This window comes from Phoenix dactylifera, chromosome 15 (genome assembly GCF_051530095.1).
Source record: "Phoenix dactylifera cultivar Ajwa chromosome 15, Ajwa_hap1_PhDact_Kaust_v1.1, whole genome shotgun sequence".
Taxonomy (NCBI): domain Eukaryota; kingdom Viridiplantae; phylum Streptophyta; class Magnoliopsida; order Arecales; family Arecaceae; genus Phoenix; species Phoenix dactylifera.
The window spans coordinates 9376360-9394239 of record NC_143204.1 but is presented as its reverse complement, the minus strand read 5'-3'; the positions used below and the strand labels follow the sequence as shown (position 1 = coordinate 9394239).

General features: G+C 39.4%; 1 long non-coding RNA gene across 1 annotated transcript; it reads right to left on the bottom strand.

Annotated features, from left to right (window-relative positions):
- Positions 1-16368: 16368 nt before the first annotated feature.
- LOC120111546 (uncharacterized) lies at positions 16369-17586 on the bottom strand. Its single transcript, XR_016398427.1, has 2 exons — positions 16652-17586; positions 16369-16467 (listed from the first exon to the last, which is right to left on the bottom strand). It is a non-coding gene; the product is annotated as an uncharacterized LOC120111546 (long non-coding RNA).
- Between the last annotated feature and the right edge of the window lie 294 nt (positions 17587-17880).

Here is a 17880-nt window from a genome sequence, read left to right as displayed (position 1 = left end):
GAAAAATTGAGTGTTTTATGATAGACAAAATAGATGACCTCATAGAAGGAGATACAAAAACTATCTCACTATGTCTGGCTGAAGACAATAAACTTAGCGCTTGTTGGGAGGCAACCCAATTCTCTTAGATTATTTCTTAACATTGAGGACAATGTTAGGTTTAGGTTTGGGGGTATTCATCTTGATTTTCATCCAAAAAAAATAAAAAATAAAAATAAAAAATAAAAAAATAATAATTAAAAAAATTATTTTTTTAAAAAAAAGAAAAAAATAAAAAAATAAAAAATAAAAATATTTTTTTAAAAAAAATGTGTTTATTTTCATTTTTTATAAAATAATAAAAAAAAAGTTATTAAAAAAAAAGTTTTTGTTAAAAAAAAACCCTAATTTATATACATTTATGCGAGAATGATAAATACACAAGGTATATAAAATCTAAAAAGCCCAATGACTAGTGGGAAGTAATACAAATTTAAGTTCATTTTATTAAGTCTCTCTTAGGGAGTTGTAAGCTAATTAATACTTTGGAATTTCACTACACACTGGCCGACTCTTCTAAGGTCTAGGCTCGACATTATGTTGAGAGTATGGTAGCAACCTTGGACCCTGATGAATCATACTTATCTAATCCAAAAAAAAAAAATCATCAATAATAATGGATTTAGTCAGGAACATCGAAAAGGGCTACCTATTGTCAAAGGTCAAGTGGGCTTGTGATGAGGACTCCGAGCATAAGTCCGTAGGAGAGTCTTGATGCCCGACACCTTATGCCAACTGGTGTGAGAGTTGTCGACTGATTGCTCGTTACACGGAGAAATCACCACAAGAGTAAAAGTGCACAATTTATATATCTTTCTTAAAAAAAAGAAAAAAAAAAAGGAAAAAATGCTGTATTGACCGAAAAGACAATAGTGTGAAAGCCGTCGTTGTAAAAATTCGAGTAAACTGGAATATTACAGATAAAGCCCGTGAGGTACTAAAGTAAACATCCACAACTCTCGAAATCCTGCAGATAAGATGATTTTGAATCAGTGAATAGGTTCCTTCGACCAATCCTTGGAAACTACTGGTATTAGCAATATTTTGGAGATCCGAACTCTTAGCTTGGATACGGTCCAGATTTCACCGAGCACTCCAGTATAAATAAGTCTTACAACTTCCTAAAAGGAAACTTAATGACTTTAACTTAGATTGCATACTAACCTAGAATTTGGGCTGACTTAGTAAATAAAACCGTGTGTGCTTTGAAATAATTATCATTTATGTATCTTAGATAATAATAATAATAATAAAAGAGAGTTTTTGAAAATCTTAGCTAGTATGCATTTGGAATTCGATTTTCACTTCATAGATCAATCGATCTAATAAAAAAAATAATAAAAAAATAAAAAATAAAAAATATATAATAATAATAATAAATAATAATAAAAAAATGATTTATTGAAGTTTGTGGGTATCTTCACTGAAAACTCTCACGAGACTATAACTCGTCCACTAGGGTAACCTAGGGGTTTAAAGCCATGTTGCATATGGTAAATGCAATCGCGATGCCTGCGAAAGTGAGTTAGAGTTTTTCTTTTCTAATTTTATTTTGCTCGAGGACTAGCAAAACATAGGTTTGGGGGTGTGATAAGTGCTGATTAATCTATAATTTAATATTCTTTTTCCAGCACTTATCAATGTTCTTAAACGGATAACTACTTGTTTTACCATGAAATCGAATAAACATTGAAATAAATTTAAATTATGGTAAGTGATGAGAGCACAAAAGTGCGACCTACATATTACTAAAATTAGTGTTATTGTTAACCGATAATGATAAATTCACTGGATTAATATTATATTTAGGTTTAACATAGATTAGTATAAATTAGAGATAAAATGCACATTGAGTACAAATTTGACTTCAAATCGGATCCGAGTCGGGTTCGGGTCCGAATCGGGTCCATCTCTTTTGTGTTTCTGGAAAATAATTTTGGGCAAATCTAAATTGGCCATGTCATAACTATAAGGTGCTGGGTGACCCATGACTTGAAAGACTTGCAACTGACCTCTAGTCAGAACAGATGACCCGTGACGAACTTAATCCGTCCGTCTACAAGCCAAATTTCATATCACATTATTTTATTCATATAACTAATTGGATGGAACTTGGTATCTTCCAGAGTCCAGACCTTCCTCCAAATCCAATTCCATTGCAGAAACGGGTACATGACCCATATTCAGTTCAACGAGGCGTGAACACAGCCTTCCCGTGATCCCGTTCTTCACGCACGCCACATTCCGTGCGATGACGGGAGACCCCAAGCCCATCCCGCAGCATCCCTACTCCAATCTGTAATCCCGTGATCATGCCTCCTCCACGATTCCTCCCAGCTACCAGCCGGATCAGCCTCCGACTCCGCGTCCGAGCTTCAACTTTCCAGCGATCTCCCAGCACCCGATCAAGCCGTGAAGCCCTCAGCCATTCCGTGCATTCATTCTTCCCCCTTCCGGATCTGCAGCTCCTCCGCCTCAACGCGCGCCTCCTTCCTTCCACGATCGATCCCGTTACTGCAGCCTCCACGTCCGGACAGCCCGCGACCCCACGTTCCGCCTCCAAGCCGGCACCGCATCCGTGAATGGCGTCCTCCCGTGATCGGCTCCTCCCAGCGCCCGGATCCACATCTCCTCCTCTTCCAAAGCTTCCGGATTAGCACTCCATCCTAGCTGCTCGTGAAGCGCCTCCTTCCTTCCGCAAGCGATCCATCCCACCATCCGTGCATTCCTCCCAACGATCAAGCCATGATCCTGTTTTCCGAGAAGAAGAAAATCAAGCGCCCATTGATCCCGCGACCGTTTTGATCCTTCGCGGGCTTCAAGGCTTTGGCAAGCTATATAAATGGGAGGACGGCAGAGGAGAGGGGGGGAGCTCGGTTCAACAGAAAAACAGGGGAGACCCCCTGTTTCAGTGAAAAGAAGAAGAAAGCCGAGAGGGAGATGAAGAAATAAAATAAAAAAAAGAGAGAAGAGAGAGAGGCTGGGAGCGGAAGGGAGTGAAGAGCAATTTTTTTATGAAGATGGGAGGACTTCCGGCCACCATGAGCAGCTAAGCCTCGGTTTAGGGGTTTGATGAAGCCATAGAGGAGTATTCGTTTTATTTTTATTGATTTGAGTTTGTATTGTAAGATGGTTGCATGATGAAGAATTTATCAATTGATCTTATGATTTATCCAATTTATGTGAATCATTTATCTTGCATAAAATATTTTACATAGATTGATCTATTTCATCGAATCCAACACCTGTGGTTTGGAGGAGATTTTCATGTGATATCGATTTCATGTTTAATGACTTAATGATCAGATGCATCATGCTAGGTTAGACAGGTCATGCTTATCGTTAGAGTAGATGGTTTGTGCTAGACTTAGATGATTCATGCTGGGAATTAGTTATAATTTTCTTTTGTGATTGCTTTGGCTTGTAGTCGGAAGCAGTCAAGTCTTACATACAACTCAATCATTGAAAGCGTCACGGATATAAATCTATCGGTGGAATCTAACCCTAAACACCTCTCTCCATAGATAATTCATACTACTACACCCATATTAATTCTTAGTTTTTATCATTTACTCTAGCTTATCCCCTTTGAAGTAATTATTTAATTAGGAAAAATAACTTGTCTCCAATTCCTGTGGACCGACACCCGTAATCACTATCCTACAGGATACGTGCTATTGCGTGGTTTAATTTCAAAATTGAAAGAACCGATCAGGTCTTTAAACCCTATCTTGACATATTTGTGATAGTCTTTATAGATGATATCCTCATATATTCTAAGAGTCAGGCTGATCATGAAGAGCATTTGAGGATAGCACTACAAACCTTGAGAGAACATGAACTGTATGCCAAACTTACCAAATGTGAGTTCTGGCTACAAGAAGTTGGATTCTTAGGACACATAATATGTAAGGAAGGAACAGGGTGAATCCCAAGAAGATTGAGGCAGTTATGGATTGGCCGAGACCAACAAATGTAACAGAAATCAGGAGCTTTCTGGGTTTGGCTGGGTACTATAGGAAGTTTGTAAAGAACTTTTCAAAAATAGCTACCCCATTAACAAAGCTGACTCGGAAGCAGGTTAAGTTCACTTGGATAGATTCTTGTGAACAAAGCTTCCAGAAGCTGAAAGATTGCCTCACATCAGCTCCAGTTTTGACTCTACCCACAGATACAGGCGGGTTTGTAGTCTACTGTGATGCTTCTAAAGTGGGATTGGGATGTGTGTTGATGCAGAATGGCAAGGTGATTGCATATGCATCCAGACAACTAAGAAAGCATGAAGTAAACTATCCCACTCATGACTTGGAAATGGCTGCTGTCATATTTGTATTAAAGATATGGAGGCATTATTTATATGGTGAGAAATGTGAAATATATACTGATCATAAAAGCCTCCAGTACATTCAGCAGCAAAGAGATTTGAATCTCAGACAGAGAAGATGGATAGAACTGTTGAAGGATTATGACTGCCAAATCCTGTATCATCCGGGCAAGGCTAATGTTGTAGCAGATGCATTGAGCCAGAAATCAATGGGCAGTTTATCTCACATCTCCGGCCAGAGGAGAGAGATAGTCAGAGATCTGGCAGATTTATTTGCTCAGGGACTATCTTTTGAGGTATTAGAGGTTCGTCCTTTGATTGCACAGTTTCAGGTGAAACCGAGGTTGATAGATGAAATCAAAGTTTCACTGGATTTAGATACAATCCTTGTGAAACTGAAAGGAGAAGTGCAATCAGGACAGTCAGAAAGGTTTCAGATTGTAGATGGAATGTTGAGGTGTGGCAGTAGGCTATGTGTGCCAAATGTGGAAGATCTGAGACAGAGGATTATGCATGAAGCACACAACACTCCCTATAGCATTCATCCTGGTTCCACCAAAATGTATCCTGATATCAAAGGCATATATTGGTGGAACGGATTAAAAAGGGATGTGGCCAAATATGTGGCTTCTTGTTTGACTTGTCAGCAAGTGAAATTTGAACATCAGAAGCCAACAGGACTGTTGCAAGAGTTACCTTTGCCCGAGTGGAAATGGGAAAGGATAACTATGGATTTTGTGGTCGGGCTGCCCAGAACACAAAAAGGATATGATTCCATCTGGGTGATTGTGGATAGATTGACAAAATCAGCCCATTTTCTACCGGTGAAAACCACATATTCAGTAGCTCAGTATGCCGAAATATATGTGAATAAAATAGTATCTCTGCATGGAGTGCCAGTTTCTATTATATCAGATAGAGGTACACAGTTTACCTCTAGATTTTGGCAGAAGCTCCATGAAGCATTAGGAACTCAACTTGATTTCAGTACAGCATTTCACCCTCAGACAGATGGGCAATCAGAGAGGACTATTCAAACCCTCGAGGATATGCTCAGAATGTGTGTATTGGATTTCAGAGGTAGCTGGGACAGATACTTACCTTTAGTAGAGTTTGCATATAATAATAGCTATCACTCCACTATTGGTATGGCACCTTATGAGGCACTTTATGGGAGGAAATGTAGATCTCCCTTGTGCTGGTCTGAGATTGGAGAGAAGCACCTAGAAGGGCCAGATTTGATTAGAGAGACATCAGAAAAGGTGTCAGTGATACAGGAAAGGTTGAGGACAGTGTTTAGTAGGCAGAAGAGCTACGCAGATGTCAGAAGGAGAGATGTGCAGTTTGGCACGGGGGATCACGTGTTCCTAAAGATCTCTCCTATGAAAGGGGTAATGAGGTTTGGAAAAAGAGGCAAACTTAGTCCCAGATACATTGGCCCCTTTGAGATATTAGACAAGGTTGGCACTGTATCTTACAGATTAGCACTGCCTCCAAACCTCAGCCATGTACATCCAGTATTCCATATATCTATGCTCCGGAAGTATGTGCCAGATCCATCCCATGTGCTGTCAGTGCAGGAAGTTACAGTAGAGAAAGACCTTTCTTATGAAGAACTTCCTGTAGCTATCCTTGATACTCAGATCAGGAAGCTAAGAAATAAGAAAATATGTATGGTGAAGGTCCAATGGCACCGGCACAATGTTGAAGAATGCACTTGGGAGTCGGAGCAAAGTATGAAGAGCAAATACCCTCACCTCTTTGAGTAATCAGGTAATTTACTCTTTTAAATTCGAGGACGAATTTTATATAAGGAGGGGAGGATGTAATAACCCCAAATATTTTTTTATATAAAAAGGGATAGAATAGTCCTTTAAAATTGATATAAGGGGTAAAATGGAAAGGAATCAAAAGTTAATGGCATAACTGTAGATCCGTTGAAGTGGCAAGGGCAAAATGGGAATTTTTAGAGTTTGATTTGACTTAAATGGGGGTTTGTCTGGCGGTGGGTTGGCTGAGAAGAGGGAGTTGAGACAGAGAGGGAGAGGAGGTCTCAGGCGTGGAAACACAGAGAGAAAGAAAAAAAAAGAAAAGAGAAGAAAAAGAAGAAGAAAGAAGAAGAGGAAGGGGATTCGAGGAGGAGAGGGATCCCGGTTGCACTTCCAGCTGAAGGGAAAAACGTAAATCTCCTTCCCCTCTACGCAAGGACCTCGATTTCCAAAAAGAAAAAAGTAAATATCCATCCCTATCTAGTCTTTTGATGACATTAGGCTATACAAAAGGTGGATATAGTCTAGAGGGGTCGGATAAGGGTTGTAGAGGCGGTTAAAAGAGGAAGAATCGGATTTTGACAAATTTTTCCGGCACTACGGAAAAACTATGTCGAAGTCCCAAATTCGGCGAATTATTTAGGGGGTCAAACGACCTCCGATAGCAATGCATGTTACCTCTTTGGAATTTTCTATGAGTGTAGAATGTTAGATAAAAATTTCATCAAATTTGGAGTTTGGAAAGTGGATCAAACCCAGGATGAAGTAACCGGCTGTCGGTCTGGGTTACTGTTCATCTAAGTGGGAAAATAGGGGATTTCATGCCATAAAAGGGTATTAAGCCCAGATTAAGCTAAGGGGACCTTGTACTCATGCAAGGGAGTCCCTAATACACATAAATGGTGAGTTAATTAATAGAAAAAGAAAAAAAAAGAAAGAAAAGAAAAGATTTAGGGAACGGGGGAGTTGAATCAATTAAAGTCCCCTATATTATAATTGGCACGTAGATTATAGCCCTTGATACAAGACTAAATGTATTGTAAATGCATATCACAGTTGGGCAAGAAGCTAGGGAACAAGAGGAAGAAGTTCCCCACTGCCTGCTGTAGATTTTTGGAGACGTATCAGGGCTGTGCCGGATTGACAGGTCAGTGGGAGCTTGTACTTTGTACCATGAGCATATTCATTATTCATTTTCATGAATGTTGCCAAGTGTGACTTGATTCCACCTGAGCTTATTGATTAATTGTTGTAGTAGATTCCTCTATAATATTGATTCTCTATGCTTGATTATTCTGTACATGCATTGGAGGGAACATTGAGAGGAATTACGAGGGGTTGATGAGTAATCAAATTGATTCCGAATTGTGAAATGATTTCTTTTGTAAATTGATTTCATTTTCTCTATTTCAAAGACTTGTGAGTGGTAGCTTTGATTATACTCCTTTATGAGTAATTAAATTGGATCTGAATTGTGAAATGACTTCTTTTGTAAATTAATTTCATTTTCTCTATTTCAAAGACTTGTAGAGCCCTTCTCATGGTATATTGAGTTGCATTGTACTCCCGTGATTCCTCACTCCCAACCCTGATGTTAGTTATAATTGGGTCGTGGCCGAGTGAGTGGTAGTCTTGATTATGCTCCTTTTTAGTAGAGTATTGGGAGGGTGCATTATGGCATTTATGCATGGCTTGGCAGTATCTGCAGGACACCTATAGTCGATGGGGTTGAACATCGGCCTTTGTGCACATAGTAGCCTTCTGGGTGGGCGGAGCCCAGTCCCTTCCTAGGGGGGACACGGCCCTAGGCGTAGGATCGGCCGGTCCTACGACTTATATTCTGCTTGCCGCCGGGCATAGTAAGACCCCGCGAGGTGCAGTATGGCTTTCCGCGGATGTAGAATTTCCGCGAGGTGCCGTTTAGTATGTAGATGTGAGATGGACTTCTGTTCTGGATACTGGCCAGCATTTACATGATTAGTGTGGTGTCTTATCCTGCATATGCATGTGAACGTGGGGAGTTGTTGCTGGTTCGCCTGGGGCGTAAAACCCACCTCCCGACAGCTGTCTAGCATTTACATTATCGATATGGTGTCTTATCCTGCATATGCATGTGACAGTAGGGAGTTGTTGCTGGTTCGCCTGGGGCGTAAAACCCACCTCCCGACAACTGTCTAGTGATGATTTCAGCATATTGACACCTGATTTGTATGTTCCAGCATTATGATCTGTTGAGCATATTCATAAGTAGCATATATGTTTACTTGATTATTCCATATATGCTTCAGATGAGTTGATATTGATTGTGGTGATATTGATGATTTACTCCATATTCTCTATGTTGAGATCATGTTCATCTTGTTATTGATCTTGAGATTTCACCTCGAGCCATGATTATATCTGGTCTCATGTGCATAGTACTTTCTACTCAACTCACTGAGTATTCATATACTCACTCCCCAGTTTGGTGTTTTTGATTGCAGGGCAGGTATTGTATGGAGAGGAGCAGGATTAGTGGTTGCCTGCTAGCTGTGCCGCTCCATAGTATAGTATAATGTAGATAGAGGTTTATACATTTTGGTGTATTATAAACCTTCTATTGTATATAGTGTATAGTTACAGTCATAGATCCTGTTGTGGATATGGGTTTGACCATGGATGGAATGGGAACCAGATTTTTATACAGATGAGTTATATGCCTGAGATGATGTATTGAGATATATTGTCCAGGTTTATTATGTGACAGGTTATGTGATTGCTGCTCTGACAGGTAGCGTTGTTGTATGTAATGAGATAATCCTGACAGGTCACCATAGGAAAGGTGATCATTTTGTGCATGCATCATGCCAAAATTTTCAGAATTTATTGATGATTGATAGGTAGTAGGATTCTACGTGGTGGCTGGTGGCCTTATGCCTACCCGCACTCTAGGACCGTCGCGGCGGCCCGCCGGGAACGGCGCGGGGGTCGTGACAATGTAACATAGAAACTATTTTCCTAGCCAAAAGTTCATTATATCATTTATCGATATAAGACCCTTCTATGGTTACAAATGTTAATAATCTTATCAATATGGATGTGATGCCTACCCTCATTGAGCCGGCCTATTGGCCCAGCCCAACATCCGAACGGGCCCCAAAGACCCGTATTAACTAGAACCAGGGCAGAGCCCTGGTTGAGCACAATGGAGGAGGATGAGTCCTCCTCTTTAGACTCTGCCAAAGACTAGAAAATCCTAGTCTCCACTCTATATAAACTTCTTCCCACCCTCCAATCAGACTTTAGTCACCGAATTTATCTTCGATTTCTTCCGCAATCGTCGACCATGTTAGTGCCATTGTCGTGGCTCACTATCGCCGGGAGCCAAGTAAGAACCAGGCAACTTTCGATCGATCTTTTTCTTCCTCTTTCATGGCACATGGAAGCCCAATTCCGGCCAGTAATCACTAAAATTTGGCCGAGAAGGGGCAAGGTCCCTCTTTTCCCTATTTTTGAAAAGTAAGCTCTTTTTTTCTTCCAATTCTGAAAGGTTTCGCCACCCGTTCTTGTCGCTGAAACCTCCCTCCATTCCTTCTTAGCGGCCTGTAGCCTTGGCTGGAGTTTTAGTTGCCGAGACACTTTGATTCTCTGATTTAAGGGGTCAAAACTCCTGTTTCTGATGGTTTAGACGCCGCCGGCCGCCAGCCGCTTGTGACCGGCCATCGGTCCCTGATCCCAGGGTATAAATATGGTATTCTGGCCCACTCTGCAGGGTATAACTATTGTATTCTGGCCCACTATGCAGGATATAAGGGTAGCATTCTAGCCCACTCCATAGGGTATAAGTGTGGTCCTATTTCTGGCCTAGCTATAGAGTATAAGTATTACCATAGTCTAAGATTGTTGAGTTGAATGTGATTTTCTTTGAATTGGATTTATGATTACGTGTACGAATATTTAAAAGATATGAATTCTTTAATGGATTTATGTTTTGAAAAAAAATTGAATATGTTTTTATATTGATTCATCATAATTTATATTTATATTTTATATTATTATATAAATTATTTAGTTAAGGTATTCATTACTTACTAGACTATCTAGCTTATTATACAATTTCTTACTATTTTTACAGATTTAAAGAATTAGCTCGATTCAAGGTGTTTTTATAGGAGAGCGGTTAGAGACAAGATATTGATCATCTTTATTTAAAATATATTTTATTTTAGAGTTGATGCAAGATTTTGAAATACTATTAGTTTTATGAGACTTTTAATTATATTTTTTAATTAGAATTTGAATGATATTATTTAAATTATTTTTGCTGCCTGATTATGATATCATGATGAGAATTCTTGCATGCTCGTGGGGAGAGTTTTCTATAAGCGTACAATGGTTGCCGTGACCCCCGATGTGCAATCTCAGGTTGGGAGCATGACAATTAAAATGGTATCAGAGCAAAAGTAGATAAATTTTAGGATAAAAAATCCAATATAGGATGAGTGTAGGTGGGTAGACAGTAGGGATATTGGACGTGAATCTATGTCGATTGCATTATAAGCTACTTTAAAAATTTTCTGTTAAGCCTTTGTTATTATGTACGAAAAGGTTACCAGAAAATTATAATAAAATTTATTTATGAGGTTTGATACATGACGGGGGGTTAGAAAATCTATGAATCAAGTTATAATTAGTTCGATTTGGAATATTATCATGCATTGTGATTATTTGTTATTCAAGTGAACTTAGAAACTCAAAAATTGATATGGAGGTATATTGTGATATTGCTTAATTTTGAAGATAATTTTTAGAGGCAAGCAAGAGTTGTTTAAGATTTGGGCTATGAAAGATTTTTATGATACTTGATGGGAATATTCTTCGAGGTCTGAACCTGTATGTGGATTATGAATGAAACCGGCATGTAGAAGAAAAACATGCTGGGTGATACTGCAAAAAGATTATTTTATTTTTGAAGAATTGTTTCTATTTTTAGATCATACAATATTTTATTTTGGTGGAATCCAAATAAAAGATCTTGTTTGTGTTTATTTGAGACTATGTGATGTGTAATAAACTTCATTCAAAGTTTGGGCTTATAGTTTGATCTAGAGATCTTTTGCCAATATTGTTGAGGTTGCTGATGAAATCTAGTTTTGCATAAAGAATTTGAATTTTTGAGGCTTGCATGATTTTCATAAAGGATTTTTGATAAATGCAAAAGATCTTGATGAAGAAAACCTTAGGAGAGATGATTGAGTCGACTCTACATATATCTATTGATTTAATGTCTTTTCACTTGATGGAGCATTGGGAAAAATCTTTTGGTAGTTTTTACTTGTAGGAGTTTGACTTGGAAACTCTGGTTGAGTTGATAAGTAAATTAAGATTCAATTCATTTTGAATTATAGTAACTATCCTATATGAGGGTTTTGAATGTATCAATTGACTCGAGGTAAATCTAAATGGATGTGCTCGAGATAAATTAAGGGGCAAGAATCAAATATTTCTTTTTGGGCTTTATTCGAAGATTGAAATTTTGGATCTCTTCAATTCATAATACAAAGTAGCATTTGGATAAAAAATTATTACTAGATCCAAAGAATTTTGGTGGTTTGAATTAGAGTGCATAACGAAAATGTAGTAGTCTGAATTATTTTTCTAAGTTGGTCAGAAGTATTATCTCTTTTATTCGGCAAGTTTTAATAACAAAAGACTTGATCTGTTTCTTTGTGTAATAAGATTTTCTTGATAAACTAATAAAAAATATTCTGATTTTTGGATGTTGCTGCACAATCTTACGTTCTCCAATCTTCAAGGACTTTTGGCTGCTTACACAGTTCCTGATGACAGCACTTTAACATTATAGCGAAGAAGTGCTTAAATCCTTCTAGGTAATGATATTCCGTACTTATCAACACTCTCCATATATACTTGCTGTTATGGTCAGAAAGTATCAGAAGTTTTACAAGAAACATAATTAAGGTACAGCTACAGGAAATCTCATATGACATAAGAAATTGATGAAATTCGGCTCTTGCTTGCATCTATAGTGAAATTGCAAAAGGCATAGCCACATCATATTGATACATGATATATAGTAAATTATTCATGATATTGTATTTTTAAAGTAACACTAATAACATGATACATGGTACATGATGCATGATGCATCATACATGCTACTTGGTACATGATACATAAATATAATAAATGGTATATAATACTTGATATACAATACATGCTTTGACATTATAAGTGTAATAACAATAACACTGTATATGATGCATGATACATGCTACATGATACGTATCATGACAATGCTAGCTTAGACATTATTTTAGTTTCATGATATGGATGTTGTGCATGCAAGAGTCATTTGAATCATGATAGAGTAACAATTTTCAATCTGATTAGCTAGCAAATGTGTGTCAACCAGAATGTATCATAATCTAATATAAATTAAAACAAGGAGATATGTACTATTGGTATGGAAGGAGCGGTTTGGATACCTTTTGGCAACTGCAGATATATAAAAAGAAAAGAGGGAAAAATAGAACAAAGCTAATTTCTAATACTTGAGTTATATGAACGTGCAATTTCTCAAAGAGAGGAATCAAGTCTAGCAATTACATTTAAGAGGTTCTGAATTAGCAAACTAGAAGTTGATATGATCATAGTCTTGTATCCTGTGCAAACCCAGTCATGAAGAAGAATGCATTCATGAATGACCAATCAGCCGAATGCGTCTTCAATCGAGTAGTTGACATCAATCTACAGCTCTGGTTTTCATAAGATGAAGAAAAAAATTGTGCTTGATCAAAAATTTTCGAAGTCAATGCAGTATACAGGAAACATGTTACGCGGCAAAGCTTCAGCTCCCAATTGCGTAAATGGATTTTGAATCTTTGACATCCTCTGAAAACGAAATTTCAGTTTCATCCTTGTGCATGGTAAATGCGTATAAGTGGATTTCTGGACTCTGTAAGATCTTTTTCTTTTCTTTTCCAATTTTAAGGGAGGCAAGGAGCCACCCATCTTTTATTGCCGAATACGAATTATATACAGGCGTTTATGTAATGGAGAAGGATGAGAACAAGACTGTTGTTAACAAATCAGCAGAGTAAAATTGAGCAAAAACAAGGAAAATGGCAACCAGAAAGATGTGCCAAAAAGGAAGATCAGACTGAAGAAACTGGTCATTTGCTGAATTCTGCTGTGTGTGATGAGTATAATCAGAGTGCAACAGGGGCTGATTGCTAGCTGGTAGTGAAATAGATTCAGAGCAGTGATCAGTAGTTGCCAAAGCATCAACGGGAAGATGTAGAGCTAAAAACAGAGACTTCAGACTTCGATAGAAAGTTGTTGAGCTGACAACCTGGTATGAGATAACAATCAAGATATCAAAATGCTGCACGTAGCCGCTCAAGCAGTCAAATTTTCCTTGTTGATGTTGATTCTGAAGCAAACCGTCTGCCAGGACTATGTTAACCCTTTTGATTGCCCAAACGGTGGTGAATACTGAAAGATGCTCGTTGTGTCAAAGAATAGACCAATCATTGAGGAAATTCAGACCAATCCGAGCCACAATATCTAGAGAAGCTGATTTGTTAAATAAGATCCTAGTGTTTCTGGGGAGTGCAAGATCAACAAACATATCCCTCACTAAACAATAATTTAGGAAGTCCAGATAAATTTGCACAGACAATGACTTGGATGTTACTTTAAGGCTACATGATTACCGATCTCTAACTCTGAATTACCCCAGAAGAAACCACGGTTGTCTATGAGGATCTTACAGCTGCTAGAACGAACAACAATGAACAATATATTCATGAGCTTGATTGCCAAAATTATGGTTCACATTCAACCAAGAGTCCTTCCCCTGGCGGCCATGCTCTTGCCGATCCTGTCGGATCCAGCGTAGAGATCACATAAAAAAATTGATTGAGAGAGAATAGACAGAGGAACTCATGAGGGGTGCAGCCATTGATTCTCAATCTTCTCAATCTTCTCAATCTTCTTCCAGTGACATCCACAGGTGCTGATGGATCGGGATTTTTTTTTTTCTTTCTTTTTCTGAGGTAAATGGACGCCGAATAGGCCACCTCAAATTTTATAGAGTATAGGAGTAAGAGAGTATACATATCGAAGGTAGTTATCTTGTGTAGAGAAAAAAAAACATCAAATTCTAGTTGCTGAAGTGCAAGCAGGAGGAATTTTTTTATTCGAAAAAATAATGTGTAGTTATCTTTTAGCGGCACATATCGAAGGTATGTAGCTGCAGCAGTACTGTATCTATTAAATTCTATATCATGTGATAATAGATTATCAATTGCAGGAAAAGATTATAAAATGCTGGACAAAGTTTAAATCATCGGCACTTTTCAAATATGCTAGTAAAACAATGCCGTTATTTCAATAAATTGATGCAGTGACTTATCTATCATGGTAACGCTAACTATCTAACTCAGACTAATGAGCTATGCTGTAAGATCTAACGGTCATATCCATATGAAGCACTTCAGAAAGGATTTTATACCATACTCTCGGCCTTTTACCAATAATTTTACGAATGTTAGTTGTGAAAATCTTATTGGTTGATTTAGCCTGACTGTTGCCATAAGTGTAGTACGGTGTTGATTTAGACATCTTGACTGATGAACACAGACCCTAATTGGCCATGATAGTTTCCCGAAGGCTGAATCTATAAATTATAAAGTACCTGGTAAAGTTAATGATAGTATTCTATTTTATAATTCTCATTGGCACAACTTCCATCAACATCATGAAGTAATCTATAGATACAATGATAAACTCATGACCTGCTGATGATGGTGGATGGATTTGATTGATCAAGTCCAAGGCCTAACCTCCAAATGGCCATGATTTGACAATAGGGTGTAGCTCTACCACTAGAACTCTCTACAATGATCCATGCCTTTGATATTATGCATGGCATCTTTTAGAATATTTTATTCAGTCTCCTAACTTCTTCGTCCAGTAATATCTATATCTGGTAATTAATCACCGTATTTTTGGTCTTGCTTGATGAGTTTCGTTGATGCCTTTATAGATTTCACCAATCACCAACATGGACGCCTCTTCACTAACATGTGTGCATCAGTCCATCTGGCTATATCTTGTGTAGCTCATCATCTATTAAGACATAGTTGATGACTTTCAGCTTTTATTTTTGATCTTAGTTCTAGCTAAAGGATTTGTCAAATATTGAACTATAAGATATCTCCAGTCATTTTGGCTGACATTTAAGACATATACTTCATATTGTATATGGGTCTATCTTTTAAATACAGATGGTAGAAGTTTCTTCTCGACCATAATAAATTTAATATAGATATTCCTAGGAATCTTTGCTCCTAATACTGTTTGTGCTACCTCATTAGCCTCTTGATTCTCTACTTGAGGAATAAATCTTATCGTTACCTCAGCAAATTCTCCTATCAGCTGCATGGCCTTCATGCAATGCTGCATAAGAGTTTTGCCGATACATTTGTACTCCCACCAGAGTTGCTTGACCATCACTTAGGAATCACCCCTGACTTCACTATTGTAACCTCCATGTCGAGCAATATCTTCTGGGCGATTATTAAGGCTCCTTACTTGGTCTGGTTATTGAAACGAGAATATCAACTAGAAGGAGAAAGTCATTTTTTCTAGTAGGAGAATCGATGATGATCCCTGCTCCTACTACTCCCTTACACTACAAAAAAAGTGATCTTTCCCGACGTTTTTTACATCTTTTGCCGACGCTTATAAACGTCGGTAAAGACCCACCCCACGCTATGCAAAGCGTCGCCAAAGCGTTGCCTATACCTGAGTGGAAAAAATTTGTCCCGACGCTTTTGAAAAGCGTCGTAAAAGGTTGATTTTTGACGACGCTTTTTAGCGACGCTTTTAGGCGTCGCTAAAAGTACCAAAGCCAACGCTTAAAAGCGTCGGCGTTAGCCTTAAATTTTTTTAAAAAAATTATTTTTCCATAAAGAATCAGAACATACTCGGCAATGGACTGGGAGAAGAAGTCGCCGGCGGGGGCCTACGGGAAGAGGAGCCGGCGGGGGCTTCGCCCAAGAGGCCAAGAACAGCTACTTCCACCTTCCAGCGCGAGAAGCGTTCTTCGCCGGTTCGCCCTCGCGAGTCGCGCCCCAGCCCCGATGGGAGATGTCCTGCGGCTCCTGCCGAGAGAGGAGAGTCTCTCTCAGAAATGAAAAGCCTCTCTCTCTCAGCTCTCTGGCTCCCCTTCTTTCTCTGGAGAGGACCCAACTCCCTCTCCTCTCTCACGATCTCCTTCTCCAGCTACCTCCGAGCCACTTGATTAGTAACCAATTCCATCCTCAGCTGCTAATTTGAACATAATTAGTAACCAAAAAACAAAGAATCAGAGTCCCCACAAAAAAAAACCTTATGTAACACTCTCCGTCCCCACGGAGGATTAGGGTTTGGGAAGCGGAGGTAAAAGATGGCCAGCAAATTCCTGCAGAAAAAACGAATCTGAGAAATAGAGGAGGGGGAGATAGCGTGCCTTCTTGAGGGCTAGCGCGAGCCCTCACCTGCACGTTCTGCCACTGCTCCTGCGCATCATCCTCGTCGCCATCGACAACCCCATCCCTTTCCTCCTCCTTCTCCCGCCGCTGACGGTGGGGCGATGCTTCTCCTTGTCGGGCTTCGCCGGCTGCTGGCGACTCTTCTCCGGCTCGCCGTCGGGCTTGAGCTTGGTGCGCTGGATGAGGGAGCTGAGGTAGCGGCTTCGGCGCTCGAGCTCCTCCGAGGCGCCCTCCATTATCTTCCGCTCCTCTCTCGTCGGGAGCTGAGGTAGCGGCTTCAACGCTCGAGCTCCTCCGAGGCGCCCTCCATCGTCTTCCGCGGATCCGCTCCTCGGATGAGGGAGAGGAGAGATTTTTAAGGGATTATGTCGGCGCAAGATCAGCTAGGGCATCGGGAGGGAAGCGAGTGGTTTTGAAGGGATTTGGCCTTTGACGACGCTTATAAGCGTTGTCTTAGGTCCAGACTTTTTCCGACGCTCTAAAGCGTCGTCGATTCTCAAAATTTACCAACGCTTTTTATAAGCGTCGGCAAAGTCAAGCGCTGAACTAAACTTTTACGACGCTTCTCCATAGCGTCGGAAAAAAAGCGTCGGGAAATCCCACTTTTCTTGTAGTGTTAGTCTTTGAGCCATCGAATGATAGCCTCCAGAGGTAGAGACCGATATCTTCGATCTCCACATACTGCATGGTCTGCTCATTAATAGTCACATATGGATGGAGAAAGTCATTTTTTTTAGTAGGGGAATCGATGATGATCCCTACTTCTACTACTCCCTTAGTCTTTGAGCCATCCAATGATAGCCTCTAGAGGTAGAGACTGATATCTTCGATCTCCACATACCGCATGGTCTGCTCATTAATAGTTACATATGGATGATCGGCTAAAAAAAATTGGCTAAAGATTGATCATATTGCAGCAAGTACTCAGACAAAATAATTGCCTATTTGCTGATTCTCCCATTATTGACTGGCCTGGTGAGCATATACTTAATCACATCAATGGTGCAAAATACTTGAACAGAAATTGGGAGCATGTTGTATCTCAACTTTGTATAAGTATAGTACAAAGCTGTTGCGGGGGGGGTAGTCCCACATCGGCTAGTAGCGGAAAGGTTCTGTGCCTTAAATGGGGGATGAAAATCCTTTCCTCTCGAGGCGCCTTTTAAAGGGCAAAACCGTGAGGGCAGTGGTCTCCCCCCGTCTGCGC